Raw genomic sequence first — 19,409 nt, forward strand, 5'->3', positions numbered from 1 at the left:
TTTTTTTGACGACTCCAATCTTCCCATTGATGTATTTGATATAATGTAAAATAAAAACGCCATAAGGTAAATAAATTCCGAAATAGCTTAGCCAAAATTATGATTCAACAAATATTTATCTATTCTAAAGCTTTGTAGAATGTTTATCTATTTATTTGATCATTTTAACTATTTATTTGATCATTTTAACTATTTGTTTGATATTTATAGACAATTTTGTTTTCAAATATAAATGGATCTTAGAATTCAAATTTCAGCAATTTTAGAACTATTGTATTTGCTTCAGTAAGTGAAATTGAAAAAAAAAATGTACCCGAAATTTCGTGTATTAATCAAATAATATATATTTCTCATAATAAAAGAAGTTTGACTTGCAATATTGTGCAAACATATGTCGAACTAATATCTTTCAATAACTTTATTTTAAAATAAACTCTATTGTATGAAACACTAGTTTTTTTTTTTTTCAGTTTTAAACGTTAGTAAGCAATCGACATCGAAACATGATTAATGCTTCATTTTTTTTATCGCAGTTATTTTAAGTCTTCCAATATAAGCGGCGTTAATCTAATAATTATCATGAAATAATATACAGTGACGCTAAATTCTGTAAAATGGCAGCAATTTAATTAAAATATATGAAAATTGTTAAAATCATTTTCCTTTTCCTTTGGGCATGCATAGGCCCAATGGAAACAATGTATTGCATCTTATCAAATATATCAAAACAAAATTCAAAAGTATTTGGCGAAATATTGCTACAAAGAAATAACGGGAAAAATGAAAATGTGTTTCAGATGGATATATTAACAGTTAGAGACACTGCGAATACTGATGCAATTAACTTTCAATAGAACCGTGGTGGGAACAAAAAGAAGCAGCAAAAGCTGTTGACATTCCAAAACAATTCAAAATTGTATGAATGCAACTTCCATGCCCAAAATCGGAATAAAATGGCTTTTCTTCTATATTCTATGCAATGCGATTTATTATTCTGAGACAAAGAGATTTGAAATAATACACTGTCAACATGGTTACTAAAAACTGTTTTTTTTATTATTATTATTATTATTTGTGGAAGGAAGTTAATTGCTTGCAAATTACTAAAATATCATCGTCATAGAATTTATTCAGTTACCTGCACACATTTTTCAAAACTCACTGTATGAATATTGAACATAGATAATATATATATGCATTATATGTGTCTGGGTTTGTGTAATGGCCTAAGATGTTAATATATCAAAATCAACTCAATGTACTGCACTACATTTAATTTGCAAGTTTTCGAAAAGGTCTTCTTTTTTTTTCTTCATAGTTGACAATAGCTTTTTGCTTTGTATTGGACAGAAAAAAAAAGCAACTAAAGGGAAAAAAACTTATATATATATATATATATATATATATATATATATATATATATATATATATATATATATATATATATATATACAAAAATAGACGCGGACAAGGCACGTCCGCCACAGCGCGGCCCAAAAGCAGAAGTGAGCAAAAATGAAATAAATTATCCCTGGTCTTATATAACATGAGATTTCTGACACGTGTCGACCTTGACAAGAGAAACAGAGGATGCTTCAGAAAAATCGGTTTACAGCAGTGATTATCTATCCCTTCACTCGGCACATGGGAACCGCTAACGCAATCATATTTACAAAGCTTCAGTTGAATTAATCATTACAATTCTCGGCTGACCGCAAGACATGGAAGTGTGCTGGGGTCATTTGACACACAACCATACCTTAGAGTTGTGACCAGGAAAGAGGGCAAATTCAATTTTTATATATATATAAAGAGAGAGAGAGAGATCTAGATATAAATTTGATGTTTCTCAGTGTACTTATAAAAAGTATTTAATTGTAAATGAGCACTTACTTATCTTCGCCTAAACTGTTTTTTTTGGGGGGGGGGTGATCATTTATTGAACGGTATGGAATAAATACATTTGCAATTTTCAGGATATCACTATTTATTGCTACTGAAAATAAATGAAAGTACGGATAACAATCATATTGGCATAAACCGAAGTATTATATATGATCATGAATAAAATTGCTGTGCTATTAATTTTTTATTGAAATTTATGAATAAGCCTATTATAAAAATAAAAATCATTGTATGTTCACATATAATGTTTACCTCTCTCTATCAGTTATAAATTTCTGTTAAGAAAATAAGGAAAACTTCCGATATTCTGTGAGATATCTTACAAAAACAAAATAAAAATATATAGGTAATCACTAGAATCATTTAAAAAAATTAAGTAATGAAACTTTCTTGGTAAATTCATTCATTAACACTTATTTTAAAATTGAAATGTAGATTCTTAAATGCCCACCATTATCAATCGATTAAGAATTCAAATAAAAATTGTGTTCCTCCAAATAATTCTATGGATAGTTCATAATGGAGTTAATTTCTTTTCCAGAATAAAGTTTAAAGCACAATTGATAGAATTTCCTTCCGCTTTCTTCACAAAGGTCTGTGTTATATTTCAAAAGGCATACTTGTCACTTTTTCGAAACGTATTAATGCACTACATATAAATTCTCCGGGACGACATAATTCTTTAACCCCCGGATTCCACACAAAGATGGGAGAAAAATTAATAAAAGAGGCAGTAATTCGGTATTCATTTATGTCAAGGGCTGCAGCTAGAATCAATATTAAATCCATAAAAGGGACTAGGTAGAAAAACTAGAAGGTCCTATCTAGACGAGAATACTGATATCCCGAATAGATTTTCGATTAATCTTTATTCACCACAAGGCGGGCTTTGGTACAGGAGAGAGGGAAAAAAAGGAACAAAGAACCCGGCCACGCGAAGAAAAATGGCCCCTTCACTCGGATCTTTCTTAAAACATTCGATAGATGTCGCTGGGGGCAATTTTGTTTCCTTTACAATTGGAGATACGCGTCGTTTCCTTTTATTTTTCTCTGTGAAGGTAAAGATGGGGGCAGAATTATGCGAAAATTGCGTGACTGGAAATTGATTTCGATGTTCGGCAAAATATATTTTATATGCATGAAGACTTTACCGAAGTAAGCTGTCTGCATCAAATGGGAAATTTGCAAACAAATCTCTCTTTGCTCATCCCATTGCACGAATAAATTGTGCGGCAATAAAGCGCGCAGTGGTGGGGGGAGGTGGCGATAGTTGATTTTAGTTACGATTCCGCTGTGATTTTGTTGAATCATGATGTTGGAAAGCTATTAAGTAAACATTTTCTTTTAATTTAATATGAATTACGTAATAGTTATTTTGCGCATCAAGCACACTTTTACAGACTATAAAATACTCTCTGACTACTCGAATACTTTCTGGCTTGAGTTACAATAATCCCTAGAAGGGAAATTCTTGCCAAATGTTTTCCTTATCAGCTGGGAGAATAATATGGATAAAAACATAGATGAGTGAGTATGGAATCTGGAAATGGGGTTTTTTTAGGGGGGAAAAAGTTTCCGGAATTATTAATTTTATGTGCATTTATATGTTGAATCCATGCCATCCTGTGTTCTCGAAATATTTGTAATGTTAGAATAAAACAATTTAAAAGAAAAAGAGAAATTATTTATAGAAAAAGGATTGATTATTTGGAATAATTAAATTGTGTCTTTGCTACATACTTTTATTATCGTATTACTGCTCTTCAACTAAAGAGAAATTATTTATAGAAAAAGGATTGATTATTTGGAATAATTAAATTGTGTCTTTGCTACATACTTTTATTATCGTATTACTGCTCTTCAATTTTACACTCAGATTAAAGCACTAAAAATACACTTTTTATAAAGTTGTGTAATTATTACTCTCCAATTTAATTACTCCTGAAGCATTATGAATGATTTTTTATAAAACTACTGGTCTTATTATTGCTCTTCAGTTTTACGCTCGCTTTAAAGCACTGGAAATATATTTTTTTAAAGAAAAGCTGGTCATATTACTGAGGTTGAATTAATTTTCACATTAAAGCCCTGAAAATGCATTTTCTTTAAAAAGTGGTCTTAGTATTGATTTTCAGTTTAATACTAGCATTGGAGATACAATTTTTAAAAAAAAGAAGTGTGGATAATATTACTGAGGTTTGAATTAACTTTCACACTGAAGCACTGAAAATACATTTCTTTTAAGAAGTGTTTTTATGATTGATCTTCAATTTAATACCAACATTGAAAATATATTTTTGTGAATAAATTGGCAGTAATACTGTTCTTCAAATGAACATTCGCATTAAAGCATTGAAAATTCATTTTCTGAAAGTTTATTCGTTTGTGAACACAAATACAAATATTTAAGAGGACATAATGTGGCATTAGTACTTTACACAAAAAAAAATGTAGATACATATTTTCAACAAAATCTTTTATTAGTAGTCTGTCTGTCTGTCTGTTTATGAGAATGTATATAATGTATATATAATCAAATAACGTATATATAATTCTGAAATATGATTTCAGCAACGGAATTCGAGATTTGTGTCAAATCCGTCAAAGAGCAGACTATCTGTTCACCTGTTTAATTGTGCGTATATAGTAAAAAATTATGATTCAAAAACATATATGTATTTTCATTCATAATCCTTGCATCCAAACTATTGATCGGTTCTAATACTTTTTTCAATTTCATATCCAGAATTCATGTCTAATTCTATTTTAAAGATAAAGACAAAAGACGTAAGTAGCAATAGTCTATGAGAAAGAGCTAAGTCTAAGTAATGTTACCATTTTAATGTAACTACTATTAATATAACCTCGAATTTTTGTCTCAGGATTTTATATTTACAATCTGAGAATTAGGGATTGCAATACCGGACCAAAAGTTCAATACCGGTATTCGGTATTTTTTAAATCTTAATACCGGGATACCGGTTTTAATACCGGTATTAGAAATTTTAGAAAAAGAAAGAAAACACAGGTGCTTCTTTGTTTTATTTGCCAGTTTTGTTAGAGAGTGTAAATATCACAAAAAATAATTTGTAACTTATAAATTATAACAGTATATAATCACAAAAAAGTAAAGAAACATCTTATTTATTTCAATCACAAAAAAGTGTAAATATCACTATTCAGTCTGGGATACTATTACAACTTTTTGAAATGTGATCTTAAAAAACATAATGCATCAATTGTACTGTCATTAAGCCTGAAAAGTAATTTTGTGTAAAAATTACCAGCTGTCGAAAACGCTCTTTCGGCATCAACGCTAGTTTGTGGTACTGTCAGCAATGCGCGATATACGTTTTCCAAGTATTTACCTCTAAATCCCTCATCTTCAAATAAATGGATTTCTCGTCGGATGGTTTTGGATATACCTGATTTCTGTAGTGTATTTTAGTTCGTGGAATTTTTTTTATTTATCGCTAATTCTAATTTTTGTTTAAGAGACAATTCCTTTTCACTATCGACAGTAATGACATATCTTCGATAATTAAACCGAATTCTTCTGAATGTGGATAGGGCTGTGGGTGAAAAATTTTAAGAAAATTTACTCTAAACTTAATCAGATTTGAATAGGTTATTTTCTTTACTTCTTTTTCATTTTCATTTTTAAAACCATTATAATTATATAAATACCGTAAGACATTTTCTTTTTCGGTATGCCTTTCTTCTGTGCTATTTTTCAATGTAATATATAATTCTTCAGATAGTGATGTGTGCTGTTCTTTCAGTGACTGCAACATGAAATTTATTTTTGCATTAGCTGTTAATAAATTAGAATCGTTCCGACACATTGCCTCAATAGTCAGTTTTATTAGAAGTAGAGCTGATGTAATTCTGGATATTAAGTCGAATTCACCATCTGAAAAATTAATTTACAGGTTCAAGTTAATTGCTTTTTGGATTGGACTTCTCAGTTTCAAAAATCGTTCCATCATTAGGAGTAAACTATTCCAACGTCTTTTAGAATCTAATATTAACATATATTCTGTTTTATTTTCAGTCAGTATATATTTTAGTAAAATATCCTTTTTATAGGGGAACGTTTAAATATCTTAACAATTTTTCGAACTTTATAAATTATAGGAAGCAATTCTTGATAGGTTAATATTTCATCGTCATTAGCAATATCTTCTTCAACAATTACTTTGTCATTATCTTCATTGTCAATATCACTCTCACTCTTACTCTTTTCAAAGTTGGAATCCGAAATTTCTATATCCATAGTATTTAGATTCTACTGTTCTTTATTTTTTTGGTATAATACATCTATTACTCCTAATTGAATTCCATGTGCATAGCACAACTGCTGATTTGCACCAATCAACTTTCCAACTTTTTTCATAATTGTTGCTCCATCAGTCGTTTAGGATACAATATTTTCTTTCAGGGATAATCCATGTTTCGCTAATTTAGATTTAAGCAATTAATTAAGCCATTCATTAGTTAATTAATTTCACCCATTAGGGAGACATAAAAACAAAAACGTATACTATTTTGCTATGTTCGCGATACTTGAGCATATAGTGGAAAAATTTGATAAATTTATAGTAAATACCGAAAAACCGGTATTTAAACTTGTGAATACCGGTATTACAAAATTGTACAAATGGCTCAAAATACCGGCATTCGGTATCCCGGTATACCGGTATTGCAATCCCTACTGAGAATACATAAGGCGCAGCTCCAACTTAAAACCTTTTTTAAAGAAATTCTTTTAACATTTAACTACTTTTCTATAAAACATTTTAATCCTTTTATTGCCAAGACTTCTGCCTTTTTACAGTATTATATCAGTCTAATTTAGGGCATTTAAACACAAACAGAATCTTTTTATTATTTGAACTGTGTTTTTATTGAGAATTAAAATATTAATAATATCAGAGAAGATGATTTTAAAAACCAACAATAATTGATTTTCCTCATAAGTTTGAAATGTTCATTATATTAGTACTGATTTTTTTAGAAAATTCTGAAATGTAATAAAGGCTTAAGGAACGTTTTGAGAGGCAATTGTTTGAATAATTAATTTTTCATTAATTAAAAACTTGAAAATAAATTAAATCATTCATAACGTAACTTTTTATCGTTTCTACCTCTAAAGCCACCTCTTAAATTATTTTCTGCTGTTTACTTGTTTGACAGTAATAAAGAATATTGCATTTGCTCAAATCTGATTTACTATCAGAGCCTTTGTTTGAATATGAGCAGAACTTGCTCGCTTTCATTCTGTCACCATTTTAAAAATAAATAAAAAAGCCTTATTAAAAAATATATATTAATATAAAATAAAAATCTAGTGACTGGTAATTCAAAGTCTTAATATTGTTATCAAAGGTACATATATAAGTTCTCTTACTTCAGAATCATTTGAAATAATTCTTCTTTAAAAATTAATATCGATAAAAGAATTTCACAGAAATTTTAAATTTATAAGATAGTGTAAAAATATATATTCTGGGGCAATTTTCTCTAAAATTGCAATAGAAAATAGGAAATAGTTATTTTCAATATCCTGAAGCCGCTTCTATCGTTGAACATCTGCTTCATTTGTTGGAAAATTCTTTAATTTTCATACCTCCGTCTGATTTACATATATATTTATGCACACACTTATTACATATATATTTATGCACACACTTATTACATATATATTTATGCACACACTTATTACATATATATTTATGCACACACTTATTACATATATATTTATGCACACACTTATTACATATATATTTATGCACACACTTATTACATATATATTTATGCACTTGAGTATATTTTTATAAATTGGCTAAATTTTTTCTTCGTGCTTTTTGGTCGCTGCTAAAACCAACAAGCACCATTTTACTATAACTTTTACATTGAACGCATCCATAGCTTTTTACAAGAGTAAATATTTTCAAAATACTGATATATTAAAGGCGTTAATTAGCACAATTAAGATACATAACGAGAGTAAGATTTGAAATTTCTTGTTTTCAGTTATATCATCTGAAGTCAACTCTAGTACTGACAAAGAAAATGTAATGAACATCGCTTTGTCATGAGTTGCAAGTTTTGAAAGTTACAATGCATGATTGTGGATACTATTCGGTTGTTGAAATTTCTTCAAATATAAGTACTTGACAGAACTGCTGTTTCAATAAATCAAAGAACTGCATTTTGCTTAATTTGCTTAACGTGTCTGCATGTATTAAAGCCGTGGTTTTTCAGTACCATAGATCTATTTTTCATATGAATGGAAATCAATAAGAACACTAGCGAAAAATTAAAAAAAAATAGATTAAAAAAACCAGAATAAACAAAATACATTTAATATAATTTTATGTTGGAAAAAAATGGAATACATCCTGGAAATTGTCTTTTCACTGAAGTTTTTTTGCCATTGAATATTTTTATTTCATGTTTTTGTATCATTTATGAAAAATGTTCGGCTTCCTAAGGAAGTCCGATTGATATCGCTGCCTTTTTTCACTCTTCTAATGAAGCATTAGAACAATGTATATACAAAGTATGAGCAATACTTATAGAAGTCTAATATTATCTGAAGGGAGCAAAGAAAGCCAAATTTATTCTAATTAGGTATTATTGAATTAGGTTTTTATATATCTTGGAATTTAAAATATCACTCATAAAATAAATGAGCCTTATTTCTTACAATCTAAGCTTAAAAAGTATTTATGCTATTAATGATTTATCCTCATGATATCGTAAGTAAATGAAAGTAATTTCGCTGTCTAGCATATTATAATTCATATGCTCTTAATTTCTTTAATCATTTAAAAGAAATGATACATAAAAAAAACAATTCCGTTAGTAAATTTTTTAATTGTTATTCTGAAATAAAGAGGGATACTCTTTATCTCAATTACAAATTATATTTTTTCTCAATCGCATTAAACTATTTTTAAAATTAACATTGTACACTTTATATTATTAATCTGCAATTGAAAAAGGAACGTATTTTCGCATTTTCAGAATAATCTGTGATGATAATTAAATTACAAAATATAAGTATTTCTGAATGAATAGCAGATACTAATATCTGATATCAAAAGAGGATTTAACACATTTAATGGATCTTCTAATGTTCCATTAAGTTCATAAGAGTATTTCAAGTATCTAAAAGGTAAATTACACTCTTTTCATAAGATGTTTATAATTCCAATAACTAGTCATTAAGAGAATAATACTTTAATTAAATTGTGCTTTTAGTGTTTAATGCATTCTATTTATTGTCCGTAATCTCCTCCAGATGTTTCCATTGAAATGTTAGAGTTTTTAATGAATATACAGCATTCAATATAAAAATGTTTCATTTGTTCCTTTTCTTCTATCATCAGAGTTTTCAGCCTCCATTAATTGGTTGCCTTTCATAAATGTTTTAAACATGATGAAAAAGAAAATTTATGAATGTTTCACTTTTGCCTTTTAGAATATTCCAATTTTCGTATTTATTTAACGATACAAGTGGATAGAGTAGATTTTATATGTTCAAACCGTGTTTTAAACATACTATATATATATTTTTTTAATATTACAATTTATTTTCGTTTTAAAGGAATTTTTTTCCAGAAACTGAATCATTAAATTCTATAATTGTTTTTCGCAATTTGTTGTGAAATGATGCATTTGTTCTTGTATTTAGGGAAAAAGGGATTAGGGGAGCAAACGGAAGGAATAACTAGTAAGAAAATTAATTTAGGAAATACATTATTTAATGATATTATTCAAGATGTTTTTATTTCTTCCTTCATTGTATAAGGACTACGTAAATAAATATTTCCATATTTATCAACTGTAAACATCATTTCCGTTGTTTTAAAAATTAACTGAAATTTCTGTATTTGTTTTTGAAAGCTATTTATTTGATACATTTGCTGATGTATTTACAAATGTACGAAATGTACGAATGCTCAGATTATTTAATTGGTAATTTTATTCCATGTAATATTTGAAAAACTGCTTTAGTATGCTTAAAAAATATATACATTGATTTACGAATTGATTTACTGAAAAGAATTTCTTATATAAAGGTGATCAACCGAAAACTTCAATTTAAAATTTAAAAAATAATTCTGGAAATTTTAATTGTTATTAGGGAGGAAATGTTTAAAAGGAATTTTAATTTAAGCAAATAATAAAATATTGTATATCAAGAATTCATAAGAATTACTTTTGTGAATAAAATTATAAAAAATAATTATTTATGGTTTTATAATTAGGATACTTTTTTCGCGATGGTGATTACATAGAATGAATAGAAATTTTCAATATTTTGTGCACTATTTTTAAATTTTTAAAATTTTATTTCAAATTTTTAAACTTTTATTTTAATTTTTTTTAATTATTATTAATTTTTAAATTTTTAAAATTTTCATTCAGATTTTTAAAAAAAAATTAATTGACATTTTCTGCCGTGTTCAAACATTGTTGAGGTTTTTAATAAATACATTTTTTTGAACTTTATTTAAATTTATTTTCCCTTCTGTTACATTAAAAATTTGTAAATACATCAGCACATGTATCAAATTTCCAATTATAAAATTTCTTTGAATTATTTATTCTACATCTACATTTGATTATACTTGTTTTTGTATTCGTAAACGTCTTAGCTTTTATACATTTATTTCAGGTAATTCTGTATATGTATATAATTTAAAATTCACTTATATGCTGAATATAAAACAAATATTTGTACTTTAAAATATTAGTTTATATAGTAAAATGTTTCACTTATATTTGTAATTGATATATTTTCCCTGAAAGAAATTTTAGATATTTCAGTAGAAGAATATCCTTTAATGATGATTAAAACCTTTTCTTTAAGGGAATGTACGACTTTTAAATCTTAAATTCGATTTTTTTTGAAAAAAAATATCGTTTACCAGTCTTTTTTGAGTCCGAGCTAAAAAAAAATTATCATATAAAAGATATGAAAGGGGAAAGCATCAGCTGCTGAATGTAAACATTGGAAATGGAGAAAAATTAAGCTGATAAAAAGAAGGGTAAAAAAAAAAAAAACACGGCTCACAAAAAAGAGAGCCAAGAAAAGAGCAAACTTGATCTCGGAGAATAAAAAAAGAGATAAAATAAAAGAAACGTTGAACCAGGATTTTTACTATTTGGTAAGTTAATAATTTAAATAATTTTAGCCAAAAAATTATTTTACTGAATTACTTAAATAACAGATACTTATCGGATAATCAATTATTTAGGACATGACCTCACTTTACAAATTTAGCAGGCATCAACCACGTACCAAAAGTAATGACTGTTTACTGTATATGGTTATCATACTAGTAATTATTCTAATTGGTTTGATTCTATGAAACACAGAATACTGATATTTCGCCAAAGGGAAAACGTAATGCCTTACCACTGAACAAAGATATGAAGGTTACCAAATTTTTCACAATTGCAAACCTCTCGGTCATGTACTATTTGTACTTAAGCATGCCTTGAATTTCGGTTCATTATTTTCAAATATCTTTATGTTTTCAAGTTTATCGATAATTCATAGAATTACAAAGATTATGATAATTTAATTTAAGTTTTAAGAAATATATCATTTATTAGAAATAATATAATCAAAAATGGAAAAATTAATTCGATTAATTCTTCTGAGATTTTCTTTTTTGTCGTTTTTGTTTTATTTACAACTTTTAAACATTTCATAAGTCTAAATTAGCAAATGTTAAATATCCATTTACTCGATAGGGTTCACTACAGATTTATGTTCATCGACCGGCCTGTAAAACAGATTGACAGATATGTTGCTCTCTTATGACAGCAATAAGCAAACTCAATGCTTCTTATTGGGGTATCTTTCACAAGTGGAGCCGCACTTAATTATAAGACTAGCGAAAATAAGTTATTTAATTCCAGTCAGATTCAAAGTTCATTTTAGTAGTTCCATTTGCTAAAACTATTTAACATTTATGATTACTTTTATTAGCTATTTGCTTTTTTATCATCCCCACTAAAATAAATAAAAAAAAGTACTCTTCCTTATTTCCATTATATAGTTCATACTTCATGTAAAAATAAAATACAGCATCAAAATAGACGCTATATACAGACAGGAGTTTTGATACAAAGTACAGCGTCTTTACAATCACCTCTTTAATTGAAAATGGATGAAAAGTGCCATTTTTAGAACTGTGTGATTGAAACTTAGAAATGCTTTGTTGTTGTTTCTAATGGCATTTGCCATGGACAAGTCAAGGATTTTATGTCGACGGTGCGTCTCTTGTTTTTTAGTAGCGCCAATTAGGCCAAGAGTATGTCTTAGTTACTCACGCATTACATTCGCTTGCACAACCCCTTTCCACAGGGGGGCACATTCGCACATCTCACAGATAGAACAAATGAAGAACATCCATGCCCGAACCGGGACTATAACCCGGGAAGCCCCGCTCACGGGGAAGAGGCGCTACCCCTGTGCCAGGATGCCGGCTAGAAATGTTTTAGCTACCTGAAAGTAATGTAATTTTATTTCTAATCAGTGTCATTATGATCAGAACTTTTTCTAACTGATTACAACAGAGATTCCTACGTGCATATGCAGTATTGCAATTTTATACACTTGCGTAACACATATATATCTATGCAAATATTGTAGCTTTTCGCAGTCAGCATTTTAAAATTTATTTTTCGATTCTTTTAATGATACATTTATTCTGACAAACAATTATAAAATTTCCTAAACATTAATTATTATTATTATTATTAAACATTGTTAATGCAATATGGAACAATTCGTATAATTTATTAATTCCTCATAAGGCATATTTTCGCCAGAAAAAAAAATCTGTCACAAATCAACCTGATGTGGCAATGATTTTACTGAATATCCTCTAAACCAGTTATCCCGATTGTCCATTCCGTGATCCAGGAATAGATCATAGACGGTTCCTGCAGTTTGATGGCATGGTTATGCACGGCTATTCGTCCATCCTTCTCTGTCTCCGACCTCCGAGGTGCCACCTGTGATTGATGAATCACTCCAGGTTAGAAGGCTGGCGTCGAACATCTCGACGGCGGTAATGGTTATTTTACATCGAATATCATATCTGGATGAGATACCGATTCCACTGACATCGGGTGAGGAAATGATAGTGTAGGTTTATCTAAGTGATAAAAGCTGTATTTGAAAGATGTTCTGTTTGAAATCGCAAAAATGTTTTATTTCAGTTTATTCAATAATTCAGCCACTCGTTTTTTTATATATATAATTTGAAAATATCTCATAAGTATTTGAATTTTCAGCTTACATGAATCTCAAGAAGAAAAATAAATCAATGGATTTGATTTTATTACAGTTAAAAATTCTTTAACTTTTTGTGCTTGATTTTCTTTCATACGAGTAATAAGTTATACAGAGAGAAAGAACTGAAATAGTATAAAAATTTTATGAATATCCGTGCTTTAAACCTTCTTAAATCCAAAATGAATTTATGAATGAAAAAAATGGAATGGAAAGAAAACTATTTTAAGGCTGTATTGAATAAAGGAATATATACAGTGATACGCCAGATACATTTCATATTACTCTTCTTAAATACTGTTGATCAATTTTATTAACTGCAATGAAATATTTTTTATATATTTTTAAATAAATATGGATGAAAATACATTTTGACGTAGAGGTCAACATGTTCCAAATTTTGGCGACAATTAATAGGTTAAATTAATGTATTTAATGTATAATTGCTTGATTTTAATTATTACTTGCTATTGATTTTAATGTATGATTGCTTTATTCATTAAAATTATTAATTTGTATATATTTTAAATGGAATAGCATGAATGCGTATTTTATCGAAATGTATACTATGTTTCTATGATTATAGTGCGAAGTAAAATAAAACGAATCATAATTACAAATGCTGTTTAGTATTTTTATGGCCAATCATGTCCCATAAAATAGTATTTACATGTTTAGAGATAGTGTTTACTCTCATACAGTTTAGTAAAACTTTTACATATATTGCCTTACTTGTAAAATGCAATCATCTTTATATATTATACGCAAGACCTTATACGCAAAGGCATCGTAGCTATAATAAATTGAAAGCAGGAAGTAAATGGTGAAAATTGTAATAATCAGAAAAAAAATCGTTTGGGAATTAAAACTACATCACCGAAAAAATAATTCTGGAACTTTAAATTAGTATGTATAGTATTTTTTCCAATAATTATCAGATAAATTTCAAAATAAATGAAGAAAAAAAGTAAAAGATTCTTAAATGCAAAGGATTATCTTAAATGCTTTTAGACGATTTTTTCTGTTACAATTCATAAAAGTTTTTGGCAAACATTGAATCCATTAGTTTTTTTTCTCAAGTTTTAAGTGACTTTTTTATAACATTTTATTTAGATATATTGGTAAACATAATAAACCTTTCTTTTCATTAAAATGTCATAAGAATTATACTATCATTTATTCACAAATTAATTTCTCATAGAAAAAAAATCCACTGGACGAATTAAAAAAAACAGTAAAAAAACAGTAAACAGTATATATATATATATATATTAGCAATATATATATTACCAATATATATATATATATATATATATATATATATATATATATATATATATATATATATATATATATATATATATATATATATATATATATATATATATATATATATATATATATATATATATATATATATATATTGTGAATATTCAGATTTATTACAAGCCAAAATAACTCCATACTGTTTTTTTTAATTCGTCCAGTGGATTTTTTTTCTATGAGAAATTAATTTGTGAATAAATGATAGTATAATTCTTATGACATTTTAATGAAAAGAAAGGTTTATTATGTTTATATATATAATATTATTTTATATTATGTTTATATATATATACGAATTTATTTGCCTTATATAAATTGCCTTTTTTAAAGCAATAAAAATAATTATAATTGCAGGATATTGAAAAAAATTAAATGATATAACTAATGAATGATAACCATAAGAAAAAAATATTACTGCTTTCCTTTTCAAAATTAAAAAAAAAATTAAAAAAAATTATTTTTTTTAATTATAGCTGATAGAAATTATGTAAACTTCTAATAAAATATTAATGAACATTTCTTTTTGTCGAAGAAAAAGTTACATTTTGTTGTTTTAAACATTTTTGTTGATATGTTGAAAAAAAATATTGGGGTTATGATTCAAAATTAGCAACAACAGAGAATTCATTGTTTTATTAAATTCAGAGAAATTAAAAAAGTGATTGAATGGTCAGCCATAAAATATAAACAGTAAGCTGGGAGTTAATTTGGATCATAAAAATCGATAATCTGAAACGGTCACTAGTATGGCCTTGTCATTTTACATCTTCTTTATTTATGAAATAATTATTGAAAAACATAGCTACTCGTTTAAACGTGAATTATGTTAAATGGAGTTTCATCAAACTTTCTTTTTTCATATTTCTTTAAAATTTAATTTTTTTTGAATAATTTTATTATTATCTACTGGAAATAGTTTATATGATACCCCCCCCCCCCACACAAACATACAATTGCGTGGCCTGAGTCATCAATCGCTTAGAGTGAACGTTATTTTGGGTTTCATATAAATTATATGAATTTACTCAGAAAATTTAGTTATCAAACTATACATTATTATTAAACAAATTCGATTAATCGCAATGATGATTAAAATGGATACAACTATATAAATTCTAATTAAATAAAGTATCTTATGTACAGAATAGAATAAACAATCTAATGAACAGAATAAATACGAATAAGAGCATTTTAAATTTACTATGAAATTGAGTATTTTATATATATGTCGATGTAACAGAAATTAATTTTCTACTAATCATTTATGTAAATTTTTATTAGAATATTAAAACATTCCATATTCCATTAACTGTATGATAAGTACTAGCATTTCTGATTATCTAGAGACAAGAAGTTGAAAAAATGTCTCATTCCCAGCAGGAAAGATCATCTGATAATGACCTGAATCATTTAATATAAGTATTTACTTGGCAAATAAAAACTATCCACTACTTCATTCTAAAAAGAAAATTCATAATGCAGCGAGTATCAATGACTTGAGATACCTTAAAGTTCTCATTTGCTTAATGTATGCCGGAAATATTTGGATTTCCTTTCAAAATGGATCTCACTCAGCTTCATTTGTGTGTTTCGACATTCAGCCATTAAACAAGAAAGAGTTATGTATAATAGTAGTTTAGAATCAAATGCTTGGCTAAGTATAGTTTTAATGACGGTGCTTCATGCGACTTGAAAGGAGTAGTGCATAATGGCAAAGTTTCTAGAACAGTTTGACAAAAGTAATTATCGTTATAGATCATGCCTAAGGGATCAGTTATCCTCATACTGTAACAGCCATTGTACAGGAACCTCAGCTAAGATCAATCTATTCTATGAGGCAGTTTCAGCATGGGAATTTATTTATATAACATATCAATTTATATTTTATCCTGCAACTTATTTGTCTGCTAATTATTACATCCAAATAATCTAAATATCGCTTAAATAATTTCTCAAGGTATAACTATGAATAACTAACTATCTTCTAGATATTGCACATATATATTATAGAGACTAAAGAAAATAAAGAAAGCGTATTACTTGTTTTAATATAGGAGCATAAAGAAATCTAACCGAATATTTTCATGGATTGTTTAATAAAGCATTGAACTTTTAACCCTCCAGCTGCTTATTCTGAGATTTCTATGGATTGGCAATCTATCATTTTTAGAGTGTTTATTTTTACGCTTGCATATTTTTTTAATGTATCATGTTATTATCGTGTAACATATAGTATCTGTTCATTTTGTTTAAAAATATTTGAGCCTACTTGCAAGCAACGCATATAATTAGGGATTTTAAAAAATTATGCAGTCAAAGGGTTAATGTGTTTATTTAGTAGCTCGAATTCCAGCAACAGCAGGCCAATTTAATCGAATTACCATGAGTTATTACACCTGTATTCTAGATATTTTTTTTAAGTTTTGGATAAATATTCTAGAACATTGTTTAGAGACATAAATTATGAATCCCATATATTGAAGGTGAGTTTTCTTTTATTTCGAAATAACAAATCTAATTTATTCCTGAATTTTCCTTCGCAATTTCTTGCATTTTCGAGATAATTATTTACCTTTTACGCAACTTCCATAAAGTAATGGTTACGTAATTTCCATTTCTTTTGATCGGAAATCGCCTCCTTTACATAGCAAATTAATATGTAAGGAAAATTATTCTATTTCCTTTTAGAAATGATCTGAATTCAACCTCATCTGCTCCGTTCGACATTCAATGATTAGACAATAACGGGTTTCGTATAACAGTGATTTCGGATCAAATGCTTGGATGAGTGTAGTTTTAATGGCAGGAACTTGAAAGGAATTGTTTGTAATGATGAATTTCCAGGAACAGTTTGAGCAAAATGATTATTATTATAAACTATATCTTTGAGAAAAGCTCTCTTCATTTTAAACATTTGAGATAATCAATGTACAGAGATTTCAACTGAAAGAAAACGGCCATCTTTTCTATAAAGGTGGATTTGATGGATAAAGATATTTTCTATAAAGACTTTCTATTCTTTTCTTTCTAAATTCCTTGAAGACAGATATATCTATCTATGTTTATCTTAAAATTTAATTCGGCAGCTAATCACACAATTTAGGCAAATCAAAAAATATATCATTCAAAATGCAAATATTTATTTTCTGATTCAATTGTCATATGTATTATCGAAATTTCGGCAAAAAATAATGAAACAGTGTCTTTATTTTCATATTTATTTAATTCTTAATTTGCTGCCAAACATAACAGTCATATTTCTTCATTGATTTCGTATGTCGAATTTAAATGATGATATTTTTAAATAATTTTAATCAAACTATCTTCTCTAAAATAATTTTAATATAACTACATGCTTGTCGATAAAAACGGACTGTCAGATGGAATTCAATCATTTTTATAAACTTATTTCAACAGAAATAACATAAAATAAGTCTTTAAAGGATTAAGAACATAATTAGTAAAGCAATGATGCATTGAAGTTATAGATATCTTTTTTGTTGTTCTTCCATAAGAATCAGAGATTCCTTTTAAGTACACCAAAATTATTGTGAGAAAAGAGAAGAAGAAGCTGAAAACTCAGTTTACAAAATAAAAGTTAAAAACAGAGTAAAGAAATCTTTTTAAATAAAAATTTTCCTTAATTCTAAAAGAAAAAGAGGAGTAAATTCTAGTTAAATAGTTTAATTAGCACAAATAATCCATATTCTCTTTTCAAAAAATCATTTTCTTTTCGGAATCGAGAATTAAAATCCTTATTTAGTTAAAATAATGATTCTGAAAAAAATCATAATAGCATTATTTACACACAAAAAAGAGTCTTATTTTGCAAGTAGAAGACGATATCCTATTAACGATAACAAAGGCGTTTTTTAAAAATAATGTAGGATTTTGTTACGTGCAAAATATTAAACATGAAAATGACATACAATGCGAAACAATTTTAAATAGACATACCTTATGCTGGTATGTAAATGAATTTTTCTACATGCTTTACAAAAAGTTAAATTACAATCAATAAAAAAGTAAATTAATCTAAAAATAATTGCTTAGACTTAGAATATATTTAAATAAAATTAATATAAACAATAAAAATTTCACTCTCTATATTACAATAATTATTTAAATTTCAGAGAATGATCAGAATCTACTTTTATTAAATATATAACATTCATATTTAACAAATTAGAAATTATATATATATATATATATATATATATATATATATATATATATATATATATATATATATATATATATATATATATATATATATATATATATATATATATATATATATATATATATATATATATATATATATATATATATATATATATATATATATATATATATATATATATATGCCAAAATATGCTCTGATATAGATGAGAAATCTACATTTATCTCTGCGTCATAATATATTGAAATGAGATATCCAGAAAGAGTAGTTCATATATTGACATTATCTGAGCTGAAATTCATAAAAATGACTTTTAAGAATACTCTTTATTTCTTCGTTTCATCATGTAATTTCCTCATTACTCAAGAAGTCAAACTTCAGATTTGTAAAAAAAGCATTAGTAAATCTTAAATCTCAATAAGGAATGTAAATGAAATATAAAAATTTATTTCTGTTAATTATCTAGGCTCACACAAAATATGAGTTTTGAAGTATCATGCGTTATGCGATGGATTTTAGAATATCATTGATAAGTGAAATAAGGGTTAATGACCTAACTGTAGATTAGGATTCGGAGTATGATACTTAAGGTTCCTGCTTTTTAACGTACATCATTATAAAATGTTTTAGTAAAATTTACCGTACGGGTCTTGCTAAATGTAAGCTTTATTT

This window comes from Argiope bruennichi, chromosome 2 (assembly GCF_947563725.1).
Source record: "Argiope bruennichi chromosome 2, qqArgBrue1.1, whole genome shotgun sequence".
Classification (NCBI taxonomy): Eukaryota; Metazoa; Arthropoda; class Arachnida; order Araneae; family Araneidae; genus Argiope; species Argiope bruennichi.